General features: G+C 43.3%; 1 long non-coding RNA gene across 1 annotated transcript; it reads right to left on the reverse strand.

Moving 5' to 3' along the window:
- On the reverse strand, positions 1–25938 carry LOC144818925 (uncharacterized). Its single transcript, XR_013607178.1, has 2 exons — positions 25834–25938; positions 1–507 (listed from the first exon to the last, which is right to left on the reverse strand). It is a non-coding gene; the product is annotated as an uncharacterized LOC144818925 (long non-coding RNA).
- Between the last annotated feature and the right edge of the window lie 21 nt (positions 25939–25959).

Raw genomic sequence — 25959 nt, forward strand, 5'->3', positions numbered from 1 at the left:
GTAGTTCATATTTGTTCAATTTATTTCCAGCATGACAAACAGTGCATGGAACCAACCCAACGCGTTTCAGCGATTACTCGCCTTGGTCACGGGTGAATTGTGTTCTCAAACGAAACAAATAAATAAAGTTTTCACATACCACTTCCTTATACGAACATAGACAAAGGACTAAAGTGCAAATTATATACATAGCGGCCATCTTGGAACGGTGTCCCTGTTAAACCAAGATCTTTAACTTTTGACCAGTACATCTTAACTGAACATGCTATAGAAAAAGATTATATAACAAAAAGCACATTGTAGAAATTCTATTTCGTTGCGCTTCGTGGCATCAATTATCTAGCCAATCAAAACAATATTCTGATATAAGGCACAAGTCCCCAGTGGGATAGTCTCCGCAATGAATTACAAACAATAGTAACAATGTCCTTTTGAATTAGTAATTCTTTAGTCCCAAGTGGGAATATAACCTCTCTTGCACATTCATTCTTCTTTAACAGATATTCCCTGTAAAGGAAAACAAAATAAACCAATAAGTCTTGTTATTAGTTAGAGCTAAAATGGCCTTACTCTATTGAACTATACAGTGCAAAACATAAATACTAAACAGTGATAGATTTTAAGCTAATGTTAAAAACAGGAGAAACACAAGCAAGAGACTGAGAAAACAGCTGTGCAATTCTACAAAGTTAAAAATTCAAGAGTCTAGAAGTGCTCATCAGCTGGCAGTTTACTCTCCCAGATGCCATTTTAATTCTTCCTCAGAGTTCAGCCCACCCGAGATACGGGTGTCTAAGTCAAGAATGTATTTACTTTCTAATTGCCGCAACCTTCGTATTCTATCCCCACCTCTTTTCATGGGTGGTATCTTATCAATCACAAAAAACTTGAATAGATTGCGATTACTTCTGTGCAGTTCTTCAAAGTGTCGGGCTACCGGTGAATTTTGGTCTTTATTCTCGATTGCCCTCATATGTTCCAGAATACGTTTTTTAGCAGGGAACATTGTGCTCCCTACATATTTCTTGGGGATAGTAGACTGTTTTAACATTATTGCTATATTTACAAGCTGTGCATGTCATGCATGTAAAAAAGCTTTGTACATCAGTTGTCTTTCTTTGTTTGGTGTTAACTTCATTTTTACTTAGTCTATCCTTTAGAGAGTCCGCTTTTCGATATGTAATGCTGGGATTACAGCCCACCACCTCAGTTAACGTGGATTCAATTTTTAATACATTCCAATGTTTCTTTAGGCTGTTCTGTACCTGCCAAGATTTTGCATGGTATGTGGAGATAAATCTAACCACCTCCTGCACCTCATTCTTCTTACTCTCATTGGGGACTAATAAAGTTTCATGGCTGATCTTACTTGCCTTCACAAAAGCTTCTTCAACTATTTGTGGATTATAGCCACGCTCCTTGAAACGCTCTTTCATGCACTCCCCTTCAAGTATAAAGTCCTCATCCTTGCTACAGTTCCTCCGAGCCCGGAGGAACTCACCAAAGGGTATGCTGCGTATTAGGGATTTCGGGTGGCTACTCTCTGCGTGAAGCAGCATATTGCCTGTAGTGGCTTGGCGAAATAATTTCATCACTAGTCGATTGTCAGCAACCTCAACTTTTAAGTCCAGAGATTCCATTGACTGGTTACTGATTTTCCCTTCTAGACTTAGATTGAAATCATTACAGTTGAGGTCGTGGATGAAACCTTCTGCCATTGCTTGGGGACCATCCTAGATGATAAATAGGTCATCAATATACCGCAGCCAGGTTTTCACATGTCTGCGGTATAGTCCATGAGTCTCTGCCACCTGTTGCTCCCAGTCTGCCATGAATAGATTGGCAAAACTGGGAGCAAAACAAGTTCCCATCGCAGTCCCTTGTTGCTGTCTATAGTAGACCTCATCGAAGATGAAAAAATTGTTTTCGAGACAAAACAACATCATGTTTAAAATCATTTCAGTGTGGTCACGAAAGGAGATAGACCGTTTCTTGAGGAACCGACGACAAGCATCTGTTCCATCCTTGTGTCGAATCGAGGTGTAAAGACTGCATGATGTTGTTTTGTCTCGAAAACAATTTTTTCATCTTCAATGAGGTCTACTATAGACAGCGACAAGGGACTGCGATGGCGGTCGCCAGTAGGTAGTTATAGTTAGGATCGTTTTCCATAGGAAATCCGCAACATTCTATTGGGAATAACTTTGTCGTCGAATGAGGGATCTGCCTGTAATTTTCCTTAACTTTGCCTCGCTGTGCTCCGCTCCTTCCCTGAAAGTTTCGGGGGGATCCGTCAAGCGGGGGCCGAGATAAAGGGGGGGTCCCAAAACGTGTTTTCCCCATGTAAATTTCGTTAGGGCGGTTGGACTCAATTTTTTTTTGCCCGAACGCTGAATGGATTTCCACCAAACTTGGCAAAATTGTAGGGACTGGTACCCCGATGTGCCTTTGCTATGCCTCAAGATATATGCTCCAGTGGTTTTTACGAAAATTAACTTTGAAAAAATATATATTGGGCTACATTGGGCTATATATATGTTAGAGCCCAAATGTAGCCCAATGTAGCCCAATGTAGCCCAATGTAGCCCAAAGTAGCCCAAAGATGGCCACCAGAGACAAAAAAAAACAAATGTAGCCCAAATATCAGCCAGATGTAGCCCAATGACAGAATGTCCCAGAGTGTTCTAAAGAACAACTAGAGCGCTAACAGTCTTACTTATGACAAAAGTATGGCACACCTGAAGTCATCTTGATTGGAATAAAGTGTTAACACTTAAAACATTTAATTTGCAAAGGAACAAAATGAGGGGGTTCATTTTGCCATAGAAATTATGATTAGTGCTGAAGAAAGGAAAATTAGGGCACATTTTGAGTGACTTCTCAAATCCTCTTATATTTCATTAAAAAAATTCTGATATGCAGTCTCCCAAGATGGCCACCAGAGACAAAAGAGCCCAAATGTAGCCCAAATATCAGCCAGATGTAGCCCAACTATAGCCCAATGACAGAATGTCCCAGAGTGTTCTAAAGAACAACTAGAACGCTAACAGTCTTACTTATGACAAAAGTATGGCACACCTGTAGTCATCTTGATTGGAATAAAGTGGTAACACTTAATACATTTAATTTGAAAAGGAACAAAATGAGGGGTTTCATTTTGCCATAGAAATTTTATATATATATATATATATATATATATATATATATATATATATATATATATATATATATATATATATATTCACTGAAAAAACCATAGGTTTAACACCAGTTATAGTTAGGTGGAAATTTTACTCGCATAAAACCATTGAAATTCCCACGTTATAGTTAGTTGGACTCACTATAACTTGCGCGTGCAATGCACTGCTGATGACGTCACATATTACATCACTCATGACATGGTCAGTGACATCACTCATGACATCACTGATGACATCTCAAATGACATCACTGATACAGTGAATATATATATATATATATTATCACTTTCTCCTTCAGGTACAAAAGAGTCCTTGTACTCCAGGGAGGGTGGGCCATTCAACTTTATTTAAAGCTGCTTATGTTTCCCAGAGACGCGTTTCAGCACTTCCTGCCTTTTTCAATCTATATATATATGCACAAGATTGCATATTTGGTCAAGGAAAAAGCTCTTAAGAAAACCCAAAATGAAAGAAAGAGGAACTGACCGAAAACAAAGGAGTCGCCAAGACCTCATCAACAGTGCCTCGGTGCCATCCAAAGTTCCAGATGTATCCTGGATAATAAACTAGATACAGTGGAAATAAGTATAAAATGAATTTGCATAGGGTTGTGCAAGGTAGCCGAAAAAACCACCAGAGGGAAGCCATAGCTCAAGACATAGGAGAACTGAGAAAATATATTAAGAAGTAGAAGGGAATAGCATATATTGTTGGAAGCTAGGTGAAAGATGCAGACGGGAAATCCATGTGTAATAATCAGTGCTTCACTGGTTTTCCTGAGACAACCAAGGGCTCATCAGCTGAACTGTTTCTTGAAATAAAAATGCTAAAAACACTAGAGTCAAAGCGATTATCCCCCTTCTTGTTGTGTGAGGGAGCACATATAGCTTTGACTCCCAACCAGCTAGGTCCATTAAAGCCAGGCTTCAGAGTTAGGCCGGTGATACTTCAGCAGAGTCGAGAAGATAACATCTGCAGCACAGACAATAGTGATATTTTGGGACTACACAGAAAAAGTGAAGACGATTTACAAAGAAAGACACCTCAAAGACCCTTCAATGTATTTGTTGTTTTATGTGAAGTGCTCCATTACCCATGTAGCTATATCTACCCTACTCAAATGTGTTTGATAAATGGATAAATAAATAATGTTTGCAGGAAAGCTGAAGTGATAAAAGATGAAAAATTCACTTTTTGACAAGTCCAATAAGAGTCTGGGATTGACATAAGGTCTGGTCTGCGCTCTCATACATCTAAGAACAGGGAGTATTTGCCTTCTATTCCCCTAAATAAAACATAATCACATCACCCAACAACGTATGCAGGATTTAGCTATTCCAATGCAGGTCTTTTCATATTGCCTACCTATGCCTGTACATAATGCTATTTTTTTGTCCATTATTGTAAAAATATTGACAAGTGTGGCTATCCATATGCTTGAATTCGACCGCACATAGCTTGTTGTTGTTCATAATGCCTAAGCGATGACAAATTAAACAAACTGACAACACAGGGCGGCTTCTACCTAAATGGCAGACCACAATTCACTAGCACCAAAGGCCTGAGTTTGAAAGTTGGCCAAAGAATGTGCAATAATGGGCAATAGCAGAGAAGATCCATAGCACAATTACTAAAGAAATCAACAGTGGCAGAAGATCTGCTCAATTTGAAGGAAATGCTACTCACTCTTCTTCACTCCACAGGTATTTTATCACCCTGATGTACAGAACTGTCTACGAGTCCGGTGGCCCTTGTGCACTAAGGGACGCTTTGGACTCTTTCACCTTATTAACCCCTTGCCTGCTTCTGTCGGCCGTTGGCCGACGGCAGCACTACCTTGCTAGTGCTGCCGTCGGCCAAGGGCCAACGCGGCCCCTCCCATTTTGTGGAAGTGCCGCACTGCCGGAAAATTGCAGCCGCAGGTAAGGGGTTAACTCCAGAAAGCCTCTTTATAATCAAAAACAGTAGAGAGGTATGGGCTTTGGCTGTCATGGGGTGACATACTGTGAACAAGTAAACATGTATTCAATTGGTCTTGACATGCTTTATTACGCAATGGTCCTGCATATCCAAACAAGGAAATTCACGATTTTGTTTCAAATAAAGTGGACAAAAGAAGAAGGGGTTTACCCATATCACCCCACATATCACCCCACATAACCTGTGCTTCAACAAATAGCTACTGAAACATTGGTGTATATATCATTGGGATCTATTGCATCCACACCATTCATCACAATGAGACCATTAATTCTCATTGGCAACCTCATTTAATCAATCAATCAGAACATTTGTAAAGTGCACTACTCACCTGTGAGGGTCTCAAGGCGCTGGGGGGTGGGAGAAGCTACTGTTCGAATAGCCAGATCTTGAGTAGTCTTCTGAAGGCTAGCAGGTCCTGGGTCTGCCGTAGGAGGATGGGGAGGGTGTTCCAGGTCTTGGCGGTGAGGTGGGAGAACAATATGCTGCCGAAGGTCGCTCTACGGATGCGGGGGACGGTGGCGAGGGCGAGGTTGGTGAAGCGAAGCTGGCGGTTGGGGGTGTAGAAGGTGAGTCGTCTGTTGAGGTATGCTGGTCCGGTGTTATGGAGTGCCTTGTGTGCATGGGTGAGGAGCTTGAAGGTGATCCTCTTGTTGACGGGGAGCCAGTGCAGGTCTTTCAGGTGGGGTGTGATGTGGCTGCGGCGAGGGACGTCGAGGATCAGGCGTGCAGAGGCAGTCTGAATATGTTGTAGTCGTTTCTGGAGTTTGGCCGAGGTTCCTGCATAGAGGACGTTTCCGTAGTCCCGTCTGCTGCTGACGAGGGCCTGGGTGACTGTTCTACTTGTCTCTGTGGGGATACACCTGTAGATCTTGCAGAGCATGCAGAGGGTGTTGAAGCAGTAGGACAAGACGGCGTTGACCTGCTTTGTCATGGTGAGAGTAGAGTCGAGGATGAACCTCAGGTTGAGTGCGTGGTTGGTGGGTGTTGGGGCTGTTCCCAGTGTGGTCCGCCACCAGGAGTCATCCCAGGCTGAGGGGGTGGAGCCGAGGATGAGGACCTCTGTCTTGTCCGAGTTCAGCTTCAGATGGCTGTTCTTCATCCACTTGGCGATGGCTTTCATTCCTTCATGGAGGTTGGTTTTGGCAGTGAGGGGGTCTTTGGTGAGGAATAGGATCAGCTGGGTGTCGTCGGCGTAGCAGATGATGTTGAGGTCATGTAGTCGGGCAACGTGGGTGAGCGGTGCCATGTGGATGTTGAACAACGTCGGGCTGAGGGATGAGCCTTGGGGTATGATGCTGATGATCTCGGTGGCTTTGGAGCGCAAAGGAGGGAGGCGGATGCTCTGGGTTCTGCCGGAGAGGAAGGAGGCGGTCCAGTCCAGGGCCTTGATGAGGGCAGTTTCGGTGCTGTGGTTTCTGCAGAACCCGGACTGGGTTGGGTCCAGGATGCTGTTCTCCTCGAGGTAGTGGGTCAGTTGTCGGTTGATGGTCTTCTCGTTGACCTTCGCCGGGAATGGGATTAGGGAGATGGGCCGGAAGTTCTTGAGGTCGTTGGGGTCAGCCTTGGATTTTTTTAGTAAGGTGTTGATCTCGGCGTGCTTCCAGTTCTCCGGGAAGGTCGCTGTTTCGAAGGAGATGTTGATGGCTTTCTGGAGATGGGGTGCGATGGTGGCGCTGGCTTTGTTGAAGATGTGGTGTGGGCATGGGTCTGACGGAGATCCGGAGTGGATGGTGTTCATGATTTTGATGTTGTTGTCATTGCTTATGTTGGTCCAGGAGAGCAGGGGATTGGTGTGGATGGTGGCCATGGGGACGGAGGTCTCAGTGGTTGTCGGGGTGGTTGTGACGTTGAAGCTGTCGTAGATGTCTGTGATCTTGCGATGGAAGAAGGTGGCAAGGGAGTCGCTCAGGTCTTGCGAAGATGGGATGTCTTTGGTGTTGGAGCTGGGGTTGGGGAGTTCCTTCACGATGTTGAAGAGCTCTTGCTGTTGTGTGCGTTGTCGTCTAGGCGGTCTTTGAAGGAAGCCCTTTTTCGGATCTGATGAGGTGATGTCTGCGGGTGGCGTTCTTGTGGACTGGGTAGTTGTCCGGTGTCGGTTCACAGTGCCATTTCTTCTCTAGTTTTCTGCATGTGTTCTTGGAGACCTGGAGGTCCTCGTTGAACCAGCTGGCTTTCTTGCTGGTATGTCTGTTGGAGGGTTTCCTGATTGGGACGAGGGTGTTGGCACAGTCGTCGATCCACTGTCTGAGGTTGCGGGCAGCGGTGTCGGTGTTGGTGGGGTCGGTGGGTGGGTTCAGGGCAAGGGTGGTGGTTAATTGATCCTCGGTGACTTTGCTCCATGAATGGTGGGGGATATGTCGGGTGCGGTGGTGAGTGGTGGGTTTCCGGAAGGCGAAGTGAAGTGAATGCAGCGATGATCTGTCCATTGGAGTTCGATGGTGTGGCCGCAGGAGACGTGAGAGCTTATCGAGACGATGGGGTCAAGAGTGTGGCCTGCGGAGTGGGTAGGTGTTGTGACGAGCTGCCTGAGTCCAAGGATGGCGAGGTTGGGGATCAGGGTGGTGAAGTTGCTGTCGTTGTTCTCAAGGTGGAAGTTCAGGTCCCCGAGGAGGATGTAGTCTGTGGAGGCGAGGGCGTGTGTGCTGACGAAGTTGGCGATGGAGTCACTGAACTGTGGCCGGGGTCCGGGGGTTCCTCTGAGGGTGGTGTTGGGATCGGTGTGGATCTGGAAGTGCAGGTGTTCGGCGGTACTGAGGGTGTCATCAGTGTTGGTTGAGACTCTGAGAGTGTTCCTGTGGATGATGGTGATTCCTCCTCCTGTTCCATTGGTTCGGTCCCTGCGGGTGATCTTGTAACCATCCGGGATGGTTATGGTGTTGTCTGGTGCCGAGGAGGCGTTCAGCCAGATCTCTGTCAGGAAGGCGACGTCTGGGGGAGCCAATGGGTGTGGCGCTAGGCGCGGTCCAGGCACGGACGGACGCAGGCGGGCTCGCCTTAGGCTCGACCGCCAAGCGATCGCCATTTGAAGGGGAAGGGGGAGGGCGATCAATTAGGAGGCAGGGGTGGGAGGGTAGGGGAGGGATCAGGGAGAGCGGCGATAACAGTGGGAAAAACGAGGGGGAGCAGAGGGGAAATAAGCACAAGAAAGAAAAGTACAGTGGCAGACAGGGAGTGTAGAAAAAAAGAGTAAACTACCAGAACAGAAGCAAATAACAAGACCAGAGGGCAGGCAGGCTCAAACCCTGCACAGGAGGGCTGGCTGGATGCGAGGCGGCGCAGAGCACCACTGAGCTGCTGGGGAGCTGATGGGAGGAGTGAGATCCTTGGACCAAGGTCTGAGGACCAAGCACATCATTGAAATCAATTAAAAATATTCCATCACTCATTACATCTAGATTTTGTGCCTATAAATGTGCCTACCGGAAACTAAAAAGCATGACCAGCCCCTGTTCTACCCTTTGGATGTGTTTGTCATTTAATGAAACATTGAGGACCATTTATTTGAAGCATATGAAGGGACTTGGAAGGGGAGTGTCTTAGGCTGGTGGCCAGGCTAACTGTTTGTTCTACTCGGAGCACAATTTAACCTACAGCCAGCGCTGAAGAGAAGAGGAAGGACATTTATACTATTCTAGTCTCACACAATGTTCTAACACGCCTTTACACTTCGATCACCGGGAACACAAGCACTTCATGTTGTGAAGTGTTCTGGGCGTGAATGCCCTTTACAGCCTAGCAGAAGACAGGATAAGTAAGACTGTGGAGTGGTGTGGCTCACTGGTTAGAGGCGGCAGACCCGGAGGCAGAGGTCGGCCCGGGACCAGGGTTCGATTCCTGACACTCCAACTATGGGTCCCACTCAGCAACTCTGGGCAATAGCTTGCTTAATCTCTACTAACGGCCCCATCAGCGCTGGGGATGCTTGTCTTCACCTTGGAGATGCCCAGGAGGGATCATCTCACAGGGAAAGCCAGGATGGATTCCCCAGTGATATACAGCGCCGGGACGCCCCTTTGCTGGGGCAGCTGTGCGCTTTACAAGTATACAACATTTAACATTCATTTCATTAGAAAAAGATGGAGGCTCAGCTCAAAAAATGGGATATAAGACCGCTCTCCTCTTAAAGGAAATACTGGGGTAACAAAGATTACAGTTGAGAAATCCAGTCTCTGGCAGGTATATTTTGTACACAAAAAACGTCTAAAAGTCTTACAGTTTGAAAAAGACACGCTGGCACCTTCTTCCACTACAGCACATTTGAGTTTAAAAAAGAATGGCGTTTTGGGAGGACGGCCACACTCAAAAACCCTAATGAGAATAATTTATTTCTAGCTGTGAAATGTTGACTAGCTGATATAGGCAAACGCACGCACTTACACACTCTCCTATACTTAGCAACAAAGCAGACACAAGGATTGGCTTTACCTGGAATTCATCTTTACATGTCGGGACTGAAAACAGAATCAGTCATCCAAAGGGAAGTGCTGACAAGTGAAAGAGAAAATGATTATTGATAACAATGATTTTCCCAGTCGCTGGGGCTTAAGAGCACAAATTGTGGTGGTCTACGTTTAATCTTCGGGAACATGCTATGGTGACTTGAAAGAAAATCAGCAACAGTGCAGAAAAAGGGCGTTTATGAAATACAATGTTGCTGGTCTGGTTTTCGCTTTCTTCGAGGGCTTGGCCTGGAGGCAATGGTCCATAAATGACAAATGTATTTCATGCAGCCGCCATAATTTGACTTAAAGCAGAACACTTGGAGGTCTTCCAATATGCAGTTTGGATGGGAGGCAGAAGCAGAATACACTTTTGAGAATATTTGATGTTGTTCTGTGGTTTTAGCCGACCCCGTTTTCTCTTCCTAAACAAGGAGCGGTTTTATTGCAGTGAAATAAATACCCCTAAAAATATGGGATCTTTTCTACAGGTGAAATAGTCAGGTAAAAGTTTGGCTACTGTGAATGATAGGAACCCATCAGGATAAACATTTCTTCACTGTGTACAATATGTTACACATTGAACAATGGGATATTGCGTTCCTAGAGCTATTGTTTGAGAAAACCTGTTCAGCTGCCTTCCACCGTACAAAACATGGCACCTCAGAGGTCGCTCTTGGAAACAAAGCTGTCATAGGAAAATATGACTGAGGAAACCACACCGCTAAACCTTGACAACCTGTCTGGATTTCTTCAGAATACCGAAAGCTCTTGGTAGCTGAGGCATGGTGTCCAATAACACTGAGAGGGTTGTGTATTTAGTTCACACTATGAAGTGAATTGCTTTCCAGCATGGCAGAGGCTCTTCGCACAAGGTATGGGGCCAGGTATGGGCTGTGATTGAGACACAGCTATGAACATCATTATATGGAAGAAATTGTCAACGGGTTTTCGTGGGAAATCTCTGGACAGTTGTGCTTGTTTCATTAGAAATTTCCACCAATTTTTAAGACCAGGAACTGGCAGGCCTGAATATCTTACCCATACCCCACTACTATATTATCTTCAGATAGGTTGTCAGCACCCCAGACCCCCCCAAATGACTTTCCAGCAGCTTCTTTTCCAGACTTGTATGCCACAGCCCTAGATGCACTCCTGCTTCACCTGCTGTCCTGCAACTTCACCTGCTGTCCTGCTACGCCCTCTCTACTCTCCAGCTGCAGATGCCATGGGGAATGCAATCGAAGGAGGGGGCATCAGCAGACCTGTAGGAAAAGTCATCCAGTTACTGAATCCCACAATGAATGGGCAGGAGAGTGGTGGGCGTCTTTCTCTCTCCTGGGCATGTCAGCTGCTAAACTAAAGAGAAACATTGATACTAAGCCTCTCAGTGCAAGCATAAATAAATAAGAACACGTGTGCAACATTACTATCACTGTAAAAGCTTGCTTCAGTTCAATGCTTGTTGCTTCACCCGTTACTATCAGTCAGAAGCTATATTCCGTGTGCTTGTGGTACTTATTTTATCAAACATTGGAATTCTTCTGCATTCTGCTACCCAGTTTTTAGGTCGAGCCAAGGTAATGTGCAGGCGCTGTCTGGAAGACCTGTTGTAACCACTGTCCTGAGTGTAATCACGCCTGCTGCTTGGCATTGGTTCACTCCTGTGTTGCTCTTCTGTCCTGGCTCTTTTTTAGTTGGTGCTCCCATAAATCATTTCCGTTTTATGCCAAGGGAGCACCGACCAACTACAATATAGTTACACTTTTATTCTTTACCTTTTGTGTGGAGAACTCTTTTATTGGTTTCCTGCCTCGGCTGATGTTGTGATGGAGTGTTTCTGCCCCTGACCACTTTACTTCCTGTAGCATTCACCCAACAGGAGTTGCTTTGCAGGCATTTTGCTTTTCTCATACCATTAAAAAATGGCAGACTTTGTGCGAGTCAAATTTTTTTGGGGGAGATCAAATTGTCTATAATTTTTGTGATGTGTCCTGAAGTGTCTACTTACACCTCCATCCGGCCACCACAGTGGAAGACACGGCTGGAGGCGTTAGCCGCAGCCCCGCCAGAAACAATGACTGGTGTCCAACATTACCATTTCTTTTTGGATTTTGGTGAGCGAGAGAAGAAAGCTTTACTGTCCTGCATAAAGAAGTACATATCTCCCCCATAACGTTTCCTAAGCTTTTCTTGCAGCTGGAAATAAAATGTCCGCACCCTTACATAGTTTCACTTTCTTTCTCCTATCCTTCATACATTAGAAATACTTTTTATTACATAATATTCAGGTGCTCTGGGCCACCCACCAGGTAATACGTGCATTCAAGACATCTTGGGGATGCGCGTCCACTTTCAGGTATATAGCGTTAGCATCGCACTCTGTCACCCCTCATTCAGGCCTATTCTTTCTCCCTCCGTGTCCCCAGCAACCCGCCATACTGCCCCCTCCCTGGAGGATAAGGACGTGGGAGCTGGTATGGAGCGGACAGCAGAGATAAATTGCCTTACTTAATCCCTCCATTTTAAAGTGGTGTGCTTTTTTGGTATGCACTCTTCACCCCCCACACCTCTATTCTACCCTATTGATTCTACGTATCTGCCCTTAGCAACCCTCCATTCTGCCCCCAGCCTGGGGAATAAGGACGTGGGAGCTGGTCTGGAGCAGCCAGCAGAGGTAAGTTGCTTTGGTTAATCCCTCCGCTTTTGAAGCTGTGCGCTTCTTTGTGCAGCAAGCCTCCCAATTAATATACCCAACTTCTGTTTAAATACCATCAATTACTAGCCCCATTGTGCTACCTGCTCTACCCCTCCATTGGTGTTGCGCATTTCAAAACCCTCTGAATGGTTTACTAAAAGCCCCCAAAAATGCAAAACAAATTACAAAATGCAACAGTTTGGCCAACTAGTTGGGTTGCACGGAGTTCAGCAGCACTGTCGCGAGCTCACAAGCATGTCGGAAAACAAACGCACTTAGGGTGGTTGCGTTGTACATGAGCTCATTTTACAGGCAGCTGTTTGTGGCTGCCCTTTGATGTTAGGTGTAAAACTTTTAAAAGTTATCACTCAGTAAACAAAAAGGCAACCTGGTACTGCGAGTTTATAACCAAAAAACTGCACCTATAGATAAAGTTTTGCAAAACACAATTGTAAATTCAGCACTCTTCCACGAGTGCGTGAGTGTTTTACAACTTACATCGTGTGTTCTTTATAGTTTCTGTCAAACCTACACTCCGCCCTCCACCTGTACATCCTCTCCCCCATACTGCTTGTGAGCATCCTTGGTCTTGGTGTCCTGCATGTTGCGCTCTCACAAGTATGCAGTCTTCCCCTCTATTATCTTGTTCCCTTCATGCTTCTCTTGCTGATCCAATATCTCTCACTCCTGATTTAAAATGTACTACTTATGGTTATAGTAAATGGACATTGTCCCTTTGGTTTTTTGTACTGTGGAATATATAAGTAAAGCACACTAACTCTTTTCAGAGTTGCGTAACGCTATGTATGAAACTTTAAATAAAGAATACCGTTTTTTACAGATGCTATAAAATGTTGCAAAGAAAAAAAACCACAGCCCAATTTCAGCACCTGGGCGTTAATCTCCATCGTTATATCCTCGCTAATAATACTAACATCTACATCTATCTCTGCAACACACTCAATAACTTTCTACGCCACACAATGTGACCACTCCACAGCACAGAATGTCATGCAATGCTGCTCCACTACAGTCCACCCCACACCTCTGCACTCCCCACCACATACAACAACTCAAAACCAAAACACATAGGTAAAAAACAGTGTCATTTACAACACAAGTAGCTCTAACTCTAGCCAATGGGAGACCTATTGCATTGCAAATGCTTGTTTCCTTTCTTCTTGTTTCTCCACCTTTTTCTGGCACCATGGTTTTTCTAAAAGTATTTGTCTGTTCATATCTTACCTTGTGTTTCTCCTGGGTCGTGCATAATACTAGCACTCCACTCTATGGCCAGTACTCCTTCCTACTATCTGCACTACAGCACTCCAGCCTGTTGTCATTGCCAGACCCCCTCCTGTTCCTCCAGGTTTGTGCTGGACACTATTGGGTTCTACTTCCATCACACTCCCCTATCCTGTTGGATCACTATCCACATCAACTGCAAGATTCAGGCTGTTGTGCCCTTGCTTCTTACATACTACTGAGTCTAATATCCATAAAGACCTATGGAAGGGCAATATAACCACTGTGCCGTCTCTCGGCTGTCAGTCTCCAAAGGAATGCCACATAATTATCTGAAGAAATGACATGCAGTGTAGCCCAACTCTATGCAATTTGCATGAGTAAAATGATGGTGGAGATAGGATGACGCTCAAAAGTAAATTTGAAAGTCATCCTTTAAGTATGTCTTCATCCTTTTCTCTTTCCTAGACACTACAATTATGGCTGTGAAACAACTTTCTAATGCTCTTACTGCAGTAACCATCAGCCGTTGTCAATGTGCATTGTTGTCACTAAACGCTGCTGTTCAGAATATTTGACCAAATCACATAAACTTCAAAGGCAAACTAGGCCGACTCACTTATAAAACACTCCATCTGATCAATACTCCCTACCCATCTAAAGTCCTGGCCATCTTGGGAAGCTCAAGAGATCTCAGGAGCAGGGGAGCTTTTCATCTGGAAACATCAAAGTTTGAAACGACTCAGGACTAACTAGATTTTCACCATAGCTGCAAAAGTACGTGTAACTCTTTATTTGGGGAATTACAAATGGAGTCATCCCTAATGTCTTTCTTTATAATGAAAGAAAGAGAGATCATAACTGGTCATTTTTGTATCATTTTTGTTAACGCTACTATCCTAAAGATTGTGAATGCTAATCTACCCTAACCCACGCTTATTCTCTCATTTACCTTCACCATTCTTTCATACCAAAGATGTTGATTGTAATGTGCTGTTCTAAAACAAAATTCTATGAAATACCTTATAAAACATTGTAATATCTCCCAGGCCGGGCCAAAGCTCTACAAAACGACTAGTTAAAAATGAAAAATAAACATTGATTCAAGTGCTTACATTTGCACCATCACATAGTGCTCAAACTTCAATAAATATTTGATAAAGCTTTGAATGACTTTCAATTTAGCCATCTACCTACCACCTTTGTTTGCTAATGTAAGCATGCGCAGATAATCTATATATATAAAAACCAAAGTATGTCCGTTTGTCCTTTATGCATTACTACACCGTTCATCCGATCGGCATGAAACTTTGGGAAGTTGTTGAGTACACTCCCGCGTAGGTTTCTGGCTAAAAAAAATAATAATAATAATAAAAAATAAAAAAATTGTTAAAGGTTGTTGAGTACACTCCCGTGAAGGTTTCTGGCAAAAAAAAAAAAAAAAATGTGTTGAATATCGGCCCCCCGACCACCCAGGGCCCTCATAATCTTTCCAAAACTGAACGTTTACAGTTTACGGTGCGACTCACTTTTGCAATGACCATCAACAAAGCACAAGGAGAAACACTATATGTGGCCAGCTCACTCGTCGGAAAACCTTCTGATTTATTCGTGTATGCAACGTTTACAGTTTCAGGTGCGACTCGCTTTTGCAATGACCATCAACAAAGCACAAGGACAATCGCTGCAAGTGTGTGAACTAGATTTGGAGAATCTGTGTTTATCACATGGACAACTGTATGTGGGCAGCTCACGCGTCGGAAAACCTTCTGATTTATTCATGTACACACCAGACGGAAAATCCAAAAATAACTTTTATCCACAAGCACTCGAATAAATAAACAGAATTAAAACAACACTTTAAAATGTTTTCCAAATTAAAATGAATGCTTCAATAAAAATGACACAATATAAATTGAATTTTATCATAACAAGTTTCCTTAAATTTCCTTTCTTCTGAGATCGCAGCAACGGACGGGTAAGCTAGTAAATCTACATAAATGTGGAAATGTTTGCCTAAAAATAATATGATACTTTTGAATCAGTCCTATATTTCTCACCCCAATGTGGCCTCGTAAATTCTGCTGTGGATTTGTTCTCTGATTAAATACACTCCTAATTTGAATGTCTTTCATGAGAAAGTACTTATTAGAAATGAAAGGGGAACAGCCGGAACAATGTGGGCAGAGCCACATGTGCCTGACTAACGCACGCGCTACCACGCTTGCTGAACAACGCATCTGCCTTAACCACACATATACGTGGTAAAGGCAGATAGAGGTCTAGTATTCAGGATGGGCGTGGCGAAGAACAGGAAGCTTCAGACGCAGACAGGTAAGTGGGGCTGGGGCCGGGTTTGTGGGGGTAGTTTTTAAGGGTGGGGTTGCATTTAGGGCTTAGGGCAGGGGGGGGTCAATGTACTTTTGGAAAGGAGGCATGTTTTTAGGCTCAGAGAGGGGAGGGAGGAGGGGTATTTTTAAGGGCTGAGGGTGGATTTGGGGGGAGTTGGTTAGGAGTGAGTGTGGTTTTAGGGCTCAGGGCAGGGGAATTGGGGTAGTTTTTTTTATTGGGGCAGGGTTTTAGGCCTAGGACAGTGGAAGGCGTTGGGGTACTTTTATGGACAGCGTGGGGGTACGTTTTAGGGCTCAGGACGGTGTAGTTATGGTAGGGGTATGGTTTTAGGCCTCAGTGCAGGGGGAGGGAAAGAGGTATTTTTAAGGGCAGGGATGGTTTTAGGCTGGTTGGGGGTTTGAATTGTAGGGCTTAGGGCGGGAGTCGGTAGTGGTGATTTAACTGCACATACCCCCTCACCATTCATGCCTTTACAATGAAATTGCATGGTAAAGGCATGTGTGGTTAAGACTCATTCGTGGTTCTGGCTGCGTGGTAAAGGCATGCGTGGGTTAGCCATGCGTGCCTCTGTCATACAACCTAAATTAAATCTTGTTTGGATAAACGTATATATATGACAGAACTTAACAAAGCATAAAAATCGCTAGAAAGCAACAAAACGCTGTTCATAGCTGTTCGGTCGGAAATTATTCATGGCCGCCACCAGGTGATAGGAGGAGCATTGGCATTGCTATGGGCTTAACTCTTTTACAGGGAGGTGGGAGGAGTTTCAATGTTCGTATCATGGTGTGAGTTATTTACAATTGAACAGTGAATCACATCCCTTCAGGCTCGCTCCACTACAGCTTGCGCATGGGGCAGTTATCCTGAGAGTGCTCATACAGGGTGTGTAAGAGTTTTCGGGCTTTGCAGGTCATAAAGCTGGCACAAAGCTTGTGCCTCTGCTATGATGTTGTAAATGAATCTAGGACCCTAGTGTAACTGTTCCCGATTCATGCTCCTATATAGGTATACATTATCCAATCCTTATATAGGCATAGAAATCATTACCATATTTAGATTGAGTCTATGCAGCCCAAATACGGCATGGCTACTTCCACTACGTTCCAAGAATCAACAACGATTTCTTAGAAAAACCCCGCCTTCAGCAGCGAGGGACATCCCCTTGCCTAAATACTAATTTATCTATGAAATCATGGAGTTTTCAAAGAACTGAGTCTATGATGGCGTTATTAAGTCCAATCACACGTCAAACTCGGCACCTTCAAAGTATAAATATGCCTAGATTTGCCCAGACAAACACACGGTGGTTTGGAGCAGATCGACTAACTACTTGCCCAACGCCCTGCAGCAGCAAGTGCCGAATGAAGCCGACCCTCCAGCTCACGCACTGAGAGACTCTGTCTTTTCTCCTGCCGAGAAATCCAGCTCCAGCGTTTCCAGGCTACCCTTGCGGGTTGCTGGGAAATTGAGTCCTGAGAGAGAGATACAAGACCTCCTTCATTCTAAACCAAGGTACGGAGCTGTTTAGACCCTTAGAGAATTCTTGATTAGATTCTTGGCAGAAAATACTAAACTTAAACTACTCCTCACTTACTTCTTCCCTTGTTCTGGGCTTAGGTCAGGTACACCGGGGTAGGCGTATTTTAGAAGCACCAGTTGAGTACTTTTAGCCATCATTTTATCACTGTATGTATTTTATGCGTTTTAAAGCAATTTATGGCTTAGAAACCATATCATGCTTTTACAGTACTACTTTATAATACTGTTCGTATTATATACCCTGTACTTTATTACCAGTATTACGATTGTAGCAGTACATTTCTTATGCTTGAGAAAGAAGACTGTTCAATAAATGCTTTTTATTGAAAACGCCAGTCTCTCTATTTTCTCAGCACCTCTGGTGAAATGAAGCATGCACGATTGACTGAGTAAAATAGCTATCTATTTTTTCCGCGACTCTAGAGATTGATTTCTTATTCTTGGGAAACAAAGTTGTCATGTTTATGCGGTTGTCAGAAACTAATCCCTTCTTGTGAATTCGAGAAAGTTTCTAGTGAGCTCTGAGCTAGCTGGCACTCACAATTAAGTCTAATATACACGATAGAGACCTAGTCGACTTCAGTCCTACGTCTAAACTATAGTATATGTTATTCCACTGCGCAGAGCCTATTGGCCAATATAGGAACTACACTACATGGCGCCCAACGTTCGGTAAGGCGATAATTTAACGCTAGATACTAGAGTAACTCAGTCGTGCTTTTCACACAGACCCCTTTTTCCCGTAAAACCTCCAATAGGCGTCTGGAGTGGGTAAAAGGTTAATATCCACCAGAACTGAGTAGGACGAAAAAACCTATGTATTAATTTTTGGTTTGTTCAACGTTGAAGGATATATTGTTACAAAATACTGTGCACCTAATCTTTGTTTTCTTTAAAATTACTCTGCAAACTCTTCAGTCAGTAAAATAATGATTTCTGACAAAGAATGAACTGCAGCAGCAGCACAAGCAGTTCTAGATGACAAAAATAGGCTACAGAATGGCCCGGATGCTATAATCATCCCGGTAAATGTAAGGAAAACTATAACTTACAAACTCATAAATAATGGAGTATCATCGAGAGGTGGTAAAGTAATCTTTGTTATAGAGGGACATGAATATTGGCAGACAGAGGTATTCTATTCATGGATTCACTTTCCTCCAGCAGATGGAAGAACACACGAGTTTCACTACTACAAGGTAGAGGAACCTCCGGAGGAATATGTTCCTTATGAGGACATTGAGATTCCATTAACTTACCAAGAGCATCAGCTCTGGTTTAAAGGTGCCCTAAAACATGAAAATCACATAACCAGGCTCGGTCCACTAGGTAGACCAGGAGCAACATGGCCATTACTAGCCAGCTATACACCACATCCTCCTGACATAGAAAATATGACAGGTTGAGAACTGTTAGCTCAGCTGAAACAGTTAATCAAAATACATAGACAATTGGTTCAATATGTTATGCGGACCTTAACAGTACAACCTACTGTAAGGATTCCACAGCACAACCCTCACCAGGGGAACAGAAACAAAATTACACCACAGACTATACAATCAGTCATTGGTAAATTGCCTGCCAAACGGGAACAAATTCTGTTTTGGTTAGCACAAAAAATTACTCAAATTGAGGCAGTATTCCCTGATAGTACACCTCATGAGAAACACAGAATTCTGACAATCTGTTTACCAATGGGGATAGCACCACATGTGGAGGACTGCGACACTTGGGGTACAGTCTTTGCTTCAATCTACACAAAAACACATGGAGTATTGTCCATGGCGGTGATACCAGACGTTCTGAGACAGATTCAAAATGAATACAGTCCAGAACCGGCCTTAAATCTAGGTATGAGATTACTGAAAGATTTCAAACAGGTCTCAGCTATATTATTAGCGAACATAAAAGGTGAAGCAGCATCCGTGGCAATCAGCCAAAAGTTAAAAGAAACAGATATAACAGACCAACCATATGAGCTTGCAAGAATTATTGAAAAATCATATGAAGAGCTAGGAAGAGATAGTTTGGGTGGGAAACAAGTAAAACCTGTATTAACAGAAAATCCTGAAAAGGTGTTTATTAAAAATAATCTCACTACTCCTAAGAAGAAGAGGGAAAATACTAAACAGACACTTCCTAAAGAGAAACATTCTCAGTCCAGAGGAAGATCTCCCCAAAGGGGAGGTAGGCCTCCCCAACGGGAGACCTCTGAAAAAAGGTATAACCTTAGAAATAGGGATACTTTAAGAAAACCTGATAGATATCAAAATACTGATCCTCGTTCCTCTCATACCTTTCAGACTTCCTCACAGAAATCCGAGAGGAGAGGACGACCATAACAGAAAGAGGAATGCGTGAAGTCCAAAGAAGAACAGCACGTTCCAAAAAATAAGACAACTCAATTCACCAAAAAGAAGGTAGCAAGCATAAAGATCAGACATGCCAAGGATCTTGAGGACACAACTCAAGAACAGGGAGTGGGCCCAGACAATGCTAGACAGTGCAGCAGAAGTCACCATAGTTCGCAGGATCCTGATGGATCATCTGGAGACAGTCGACTTGAATGAATGCATTCAGGTTGAAACTGCCGACACCAGGGTTAGTGTACCCCACAAGTTATATGAAGTAACACTCCAGATGGAGGGGGACATAACTAGAAAAATAAGAGCACTCTTTTGGGAGAAGCTCTCTAAGGGCTATGACATTCTTCTAGCTGAACAAGACTGGCCACCTGAATTTGTTAGGGAGTGCCCACATGACGAGGAAGTAATTATGCCAGCCTTCTCAAATCATATTCCTATTCATAAAAAATACACCTATGCCAGAAAATGTGCTGTGGCCCAAGCTCCAGCATTATATAAAAATCATGCAGGTTGGGATGAAGACTCTCCTCAGCATAAAATCCAGTTAAAAAATCAACCTACTGCACAGAGGCAGTATCCTGTCCAGCAAGAAGCTAAAAAACAAGTCAGGGAGATTTTAAATCAACTTGAATACCAAGGGGTGATTGAAACATGCACCTCGTCAATGAACAATCCTTTGTTTCCTGTCTCCAAACCAGACAATTAATTTCGTCTAGTTTTGGATTACAGACATTTAAACTCCTGTTGCAAAACATTTGCAGTACAAAATGCACACAGTGCAGTACTGATGAATAACATCGTGCGGAAAAAAATATAAAACCACATTAGACATTTCAAATGGGTTTTTCTGTCAAAACATTGCACCTGAAAGCAGGCATCTGACCGCTTTCTCAATTATGGGGACACAGCGACAATTTTGCCGTCTACCCCAGAGATTCAAGAATAGTCCAGAGTTATTTTCAGCCAGAGTAACAGAGTTAGTACCAATGTACGATGATGAGGCATTATCATATGTCGATGGCATCTATCTTATAGATGACGATTTGGACAGGCACTTGAAAAGAGTGGACACCATAATACTTGGGTTCGCCTCTGAGGGCTACAAATTCAATTTTAAGAAATCACGAATTGCCCACCTCAATGTCCTATTTCTAGGCTACGAGTTATCAAGTGAGGGCCAAAGCCTGGCAGCAAACTTTCTAGAGAAATGTGCGCTGCTCCAACCTCCAAAAACGCTGAAGAACTTACAGTCAATTCTAGGTTTCCTGAATTTTAGAAGAACTTATTTTCTGAATTACGCAGAAAGGGTTAAACCTCTCTACGAATTAATCAAACCTGATTTCAAACCAACTAATTGGACGCAAACACACACAGAAATGTTGCGTTCAGTGCAAACAGACATGTTAGCAAAAACAAAGTTAGAGACACGTGACAATGTGCTCAACCTTGTGATCCGAATCATTCCAGGGAGATGCGGATTCACGTACCTGACTTTTAATGAAGGTGAAAAGGTACCAATACCATACAAATCACACTTGTACACACAAGCGGAAGTAAAATTCACTTCTACAGAGAAAATTCTGATGGCGGTTCAAACTGCAGTAGCAAAGGAGAGAGCTCTAGCAAAGGGTAAACGCATAATGATCGTTACACCTGTACCTGCCTTAGAGGCAGTGACAAACACAAGCATTCCTAATGCAAAAGATTTACATCCGAGATGGATACAATGGGTTAACTCTCTTGCTGCAACAGACATTGAATACGTGTTTGACCCCTACTTAAAGACACAATAATTCCTACATTACGAGTACGAATGTGCTCTGCCGACCGAGATTCTGCCTCTAGAACATTACGAATGTATAATATATACAGACGAATCAGCACAGCCCACAATTGGGGGTAAACAAGCTTTTAGTGCTGTGTGCGCGATTGTTAAAGGTCGTTGGCGCAAAGGTAAATTCAGACCTATGGTCACTAAAACTCAATCACTCGGAGACTGTACAGCTCAGCGAGCTGAACTACATGCTTTCAAGATGGCGCTTGAAAATACCAATCGCGAATTCCCCACACTAATAGTGTGCGATTCGTATTTCTGCATTGAATCTTACAACGAACATTTGCAGAACTGGGTTCCAAATGGTTTCAAAAATTCAAAAGGTGGCACAATCAAGCATAAAACGCTTTGGAAACAAGTAGTGCTTTTGCAAAAAGAACTACAAAAGACTCCCGTGATTCACACACTGAGTCATCAGCGTGATGGCGTTCACGTTGCAGGGAATTCATTGGCTGATGAAGCCGCGAAGGCAGCTGTGCAAACGGCTTCCGTAGCTACAATCAATCGCTCTAAAAGAGTAATAGACTGTGAAACGTTACTAGCAGTAAAAGCCTCAATGGAAGGCAGCTATGCAGCGTTACCTCTAATTTATCCACTCGGTAATACATACATAATTGATGCAAACTCCGTTCCTTTTGCTTGAATCCCTGGAGTGGGGGACAGAGTAATTCCAAACAGGAATCGGGGAGCTGCTTTGGCACACGAAGCACATATGGGAGAGGGTCTGAGACATCGAGGGATCTTAAAATCTCTAATAAAATTAGAAAAGATGGCCGGGAATGAGCGTTGATGTGTATAATTTTGCAATTTATTGCCCTAACTGCAACAGAGATCGCAGCAGCGAAAGCCACCAGATACCTGACTACAGTGTAGCCAGCCCAGTTCAGATACCATTGCTAGACAGCATTAGACTATCTATGCGCAAACGTTATATTGATCGGATGCGGTCCCACAACTACTAGGACAAGATTTATTTGGATGTGGCCCCAGGGCTCGGCTGACGCCAGAACTATTATAAAGGATTTGCGAGTTTTTATCGGCACATATGCAATCGGCACGCTACACTCTGGCCAGGGTCCTGCGTTTAGCTCTCGAGCTTACAAGGAGGCCATGGCTAGCTTGGGTATTGCATTGCGGAATTCTAGTCCCTTCCATCCTGAGGGTAATGCGGTAGTGGAAAGAAAAAAAACGTAACATAAAGCAATACATAACAGCTAAGGTATTAGGTTCGGGTGATGGGTGGGTCAAACATCTAATAAGTGTCCAACGTAGTCTTAATAATCTGCCAAGAAATTCTCTGGGTGGAATCACTCCATATGAATTACTGTTTGGTACTAGAATGATAATCGAAGACCTCGGTTGTCAAACTTCAGTGGTGGAACAAAAACCCTTTGATGTCAAAGATCGTTTGGCTGTTTTATAGGACTTGAACGAAACAAGAAAAAGTCTAAGTAATGCAACACAAAAGCCGACATCCACTGAAGAAAAACCACCTGTCCCAGCAAGACCTCTCTGGATTCCAAAGATTGGGGATCTAGTCAGAGAGAAGATTGCGATGAAGAAGGAATTTGGGCCTTCTTACAGAAAAGCAGTACCTATCTTGGCAATCCAAGGAACAAGATTTGTAGTACTACTGCCCCTTGTTGGAAAAAGGGAGAACAGAGTTGCATCCATCGACCTGGTCAAACCACAACATGTGGCCAATAATAAGTAGTAGGCCCAGTGGATTCCCAAGATGTAGCAGAAGACCAAATCTCGCTACTATCCAAGAGGTTCAAACTGAAAGACTTATCAGCTTTGAAAACCTGCAGTAAGAAATGAAGGACTATGCAACAAAGCCATGGAACTCATGCCTCTTGAGACTCAAATAACAGTTCGTCAAGAAACACCTGTCTACAATGATGTAGCCTCTGACTATACAAATATGACAAAGGAAGAAGCAACTCCAAAGATTAATAACAATCCTGATGCAATTCCAACAATTGACAGAACTGCCTCTGGCTATTTTATCAACTTTGATACATTTTCTGAGGATCCCAGTGAACCCGAAGATACGCCAGCAAATAAAACTTTCAAAGAAAAAATAAAAGGACTCTTTCATCAACTTGAGAAAATATACGTGGTTTCACCATGGATTGAATTTTGGATTGTGTTAGGTGTACTTTTCCTCCTGCTCTGGCTCATTCTGGTTTTGAGCTTGGGAAAAATGATAGATAGAAAATATAATGCAATGGACACAGTAAGTCAGAAAATCAACTTGGTCCTGAAACCTCATAAATCTTCCCATTGTGAAAGAAGAGATCTGTCATCAGTGAACATCACAGCCGTTCCTATACCTGGTGGTATAGCATGGGACAGAACTGAGTATGACATCTATGGCCCGGTAGAGCTGCTGAAGATTCCGCACCAGTTCAACATCTCTTTAAGTGACTTTGAGCCATATGTATCAACAAACAATTTTGCATTTCATAAATAGCGAATTTTAAGGAATCGCTATTTAGGAATTGCAAAATGGTATGTATGAAAAAAATCGCAATTTTTTAGCGATTCCTTAATATTCCTTATTTGCGAATTCGCATTTAGCAAATTCGCAAATAAGAAATAATTTCCAATGCATTCCTATGGGCCAGGAGGCCCATTGGAATGATTGCGAAATAATTCTCAAATAGCGAATTCGTAATTTGCTAATCACAATTTGAGAATTATTTCAAGAGTGCAGGGGTGTCTCAAAGGCACCCTGCTGCACCCCTGAAATATACATGTGTGTGCATATGACGCACATACATGCCCTATGGGCATGTGTGTGCATCACATGCCACCTTAAAAAATGCCAAAATATGAATTTTTTGAAGAATTCGCAAGTTACCATCAACCAAAAGTTGGTGGTAATTTGCGAATTCTTAACCATATTTCGCTAGCCAAAAATGCTACATACATTGTGTTGTAATGTGCTTATTGCCATTTCATGTCTCTCCTCTTTAGTTCTCTCTCTGCCTACTCAGCCTGCTATGATGTCACATGGAATGTTGGGGTTGCCTTGTATGTTGAGAGTTTCAGTTGGTGAGATGGGCTGAGCAGAGTGGACCTTGCTCCTGGTGGGGCTTTACCAGAGACTACCTGATTTACTAAGGATCTTCTTGTAACTGTATACCTGCTGATTACTACGTGAATAAATCTACTTATACCTTCTACAAGAGATGTCTGCGCTATTACTTCGTTTTAACACTGGCGACGAGGATAGGAAGTATAATGTACTTTTACTTAATACACCCTCCCTGCAGAAGTTCTCTCCCTGCTGCTCAACCACTGATGATGTCAAATGGAATGTTGATAGTGTTTGGTTTAGAAGAGTATGTCAGTTAGTGTGGAAGGGCTGAGCTGTGGAGAGCCTGCTCCTGGTGGGGCATTACAATGGATCTGACTAACATCTAATAAAGCTATGATCCTATTCTACACGTCTGGACATCGCATCTTTCTTCATTATAACACTGGCGACGATGCAAAGAACCCATGGAACTACCTTGGATTAGAGTTGACTTTTAAGACTGAAGTAAATGAAGCCGCTTTGAAGGAGTAAGAATTTTAAGAAATTCTCCAACCGTTTGGAAATTAAGGGACTTAAAAGACTCAAGTAAGTGAACTTAGACTTATGGATTTGATGAAACTAGGCACCCAATTGCCCCACCTGTGACCCTGCCAACGGTCGCCCTGAATTGAAATCTGCCAGTTTCACATGATTATTAATGGCTATCAACTGACTCTCAGTTCCCAGTATTGAATTTTTTAATTACTGAATTGGAACAATCTTAGTGTAAATTCAGAAGTTTTGATGCAGCTCTGCTGTTAAAATTTGGACAATTTTTGGCTACAGCTGAGCTAAGTCCCTCAATAACGACAAAATACATTTTTATTTGTGATTGGGAACTGAAATTTGAACCTAGATATAAAGTCAAGAATTATTACCAACTGAAATGTGGTCCTGTGAAAAAAAATCGAGCCTTGCAGCGCTAAGATAATTAAAAATCAGCTTCTGCATACTTTGTTTATATCCGAAGGAAAAATCAAACCACAGAAAGGAAAATACTTAACTTCTACCACTGGGTGGTGCTGATGTGTTTTCTACCACATACTACAAAGTAATTTTTGCTTTGCCTTCGTGAAAACAATGTGTTACCTGCTTCCCTGCTCGTCCTGCCTTCGTCTAAAAACGTCTGGGTCCGGTGTGACAGTTGACAGTTTCCCGTCTGGAGTCATCTTTCCCCTGCCATCTCAGTTAGTGACTGATTACGTCACAGAATCT

Source organism: Lissotriton helveticus, chromosome 2_1 (assembly GCF_964261635.1).
Source record: "Lissotriton helveticus chromosome 2_1, aLisHel1.1, whole genome shotgun sequence".
NCBI lineage: Eukaryota > Metazoa > Chordata > Amphibia > Caudata > Salamandridae > Lissotriton > Lissotriton helveticus.